At 35.9% G+C, this 2,091-nt stretch overlaps 1 protein-coding gene across 1 annotated transcript in view; it reads left to right on the top strand.

Annotated features, from left to right (window-relative positions):
• Window positions 1–85: 85 nt before the first annotated feature.
• The window catches only part of LOC106867554 (tripartite motif-containing protein 2), a 106,390-nt gene continuing 104,384 nt past the window's right edge, over window positions 86–2,091 (top strand). The window contains exon 1 of the mRNA XM_014912460.2: window positions 86–660. The gene's annotated coding sequence lies outside the window, so the exon portion shown is untranslated. The remainder of the gene's footprint in view (window positions 661–2,091) is intronic.

Here is a 2,091-nt window from a genome sequence, read left to right on the forward strand (position 1 = left end):
CCTTTTCCTCTCCCTCAGCCAGCTAACCAACCAACCAACCAGCCAGCCAGCCAGCCAGCCAACCAGCCACCCAGCCAGCCAGCCAGCCAGCCAGCCAAACCGACCAACCAGCCTCCTTCCTCTTGCTTACATCTTCTATTCACTGGAAAGTCTGTCTGCTGCTGTAACAGTCGCTATCAACTACAACAGGGTCACACACATACACACACACACACATACATACCCCCCTCCTCTCCGCTCTATATGTGGTGGCGAGGGAATTGTTTTGGTGACTAATTTTTCAAGGTTTCCGATGATTTAACACCTGAACTGAGTTCTTCCTCTTCCACAGGTGTGCAGAACCAACCGTTTTCTGCGATAGTCTGCTGCAAGACAAGGAGAAGAACAGCAGCAACAGCAGTCTGTTCGTTTGATTTTACTGTCACACGTTACTTACACACATGTATTAGACGTTACCTGTTGAATTAATTGGACTAACTTAAAAAACAGCTCCATTCTCAATTCTTGGATACTAACAGTTGCAGCAGTTGTTTTATTATGCAGCTCTGTAGAAATGCACCGAAAATAGTGATTAAATCAGACTGGTGCTTGGCTTTATAAGTTCTGGATTTTTTAATGGATTCATATGGATTATCAATATTACAAAGATCTTCCATAAAGGTTAGTAAGTTTCAAGTACTAATTGGTCTGGATTAGACTTTTACTTTTCATCTGCTGAGGACCAATTCTGGTGACATTGGAATATTTGTAAGAATTTTATTGAAATATCATACCTTGTTATTGTTTAATTTATCAGCTTGAACTAGCCTCATTCTTTCCTTTCTTTGAAAAACATCTTAAAATGCTCTACTCTGATGATTGTACAAGTCTGGTGGTTTGATCTTCAAAATCCATTTCTGTACTTTAAGAAACTTCATACATAGTTTTTCATCTTTTAATAAAATTGATCATGTCAAAAGCAGAAATTCTTAACCAAAATAGTCAATTCTTAATATAGTTAGAACAACTATATTTAACTACATAGCTAAGCAATCTTTGAAACTCAACGAGTTTCCTTATTTTTAATGATTCTTACTGATGTCTTTTATGATTATTTACAATAGTGCTTTCATCATCAAATGTATGATACCATTCTTGAATATTACAAGAGAAAAGTTCTAATATTAGTTGGAAATAAATGTAAATATTTTCTCTTTATTCTCTTTATTCTCACAGAAAATACTTTATTTCCAATGTTATATTTGGTAAATTTGGTGAAAATATAAAATATGCTGAAAATGCTAATTCTTGATACAAACATTTGACTTTTGTATTGTTCTACAATGGTGCCAAAATCTAGGAATGTTCCAATAGTTCAACTTAGAATTGAACTTGGTAAACAGAATTCATTATGTTCTGTTTATGTGTATGTGGGTGTCTTTCTATGCATTTATAAATACATATATATATATGATATATATATATATATGCACACACATACATCATTATCATCATAATAGATATGTCTGTATGTATGTATGTATGTATGTATGTTCGTATGTATATATGTATGTATGTATGTGTGTATGTATGCATGTGTGTATGTATGTGTGGGTATGTGTAGTGTACACACATACTTATACACACACACACACACACACACACACACACACACATATATTAGTTTCAAATTTTGGCACAGCCTCAGAGTTGAGGTAAATCAATTACTTCGACCCCAGTACATGACTGGTACTTATTTTTTTTTTTGTCTACAGCAAAAGGATGAAAGGCAAAGCTGATCTCGGTGGAATTTGAACTCAGTATGCAAAGACAAACAAAATGCCGCTAGGCATTTTGCTCAGCGTGCTAACAGCTCAGCCAGTTGGCCACCTTACACACGCACACACACACACACACACACACACACATTGCTACCAGGGTACATGTCACACAAACTGGAGGAGTGTCTTTTAACTCTGGTGCAAGCTGTGGTTTGAGGAGTTCATGATATATATATATAGGTGTATGAAAAGCACCTTGCCAAGTTAAGCCTACAGGCAAACAACAACGTTTCTCAAGCACACACACATGCATCTATATATATATATATAT

The sequence above is a fragment of the Octopus bimaculoides genome, chromosome 13 (genome assembly GCF_001194135.2).
Source record: "Octopus bimaculoides isolate UCB-OBI-ISO-001 chromosome 13, ASM119413v2, whole genome shotgun sequence".
Classification (NCBI taxonomy): Eukaryota; Metazoa; Mollusca; class Cephalopoda; order Octopoda; family Octopodidae; genus Octopus; species Octopus bimaculoides.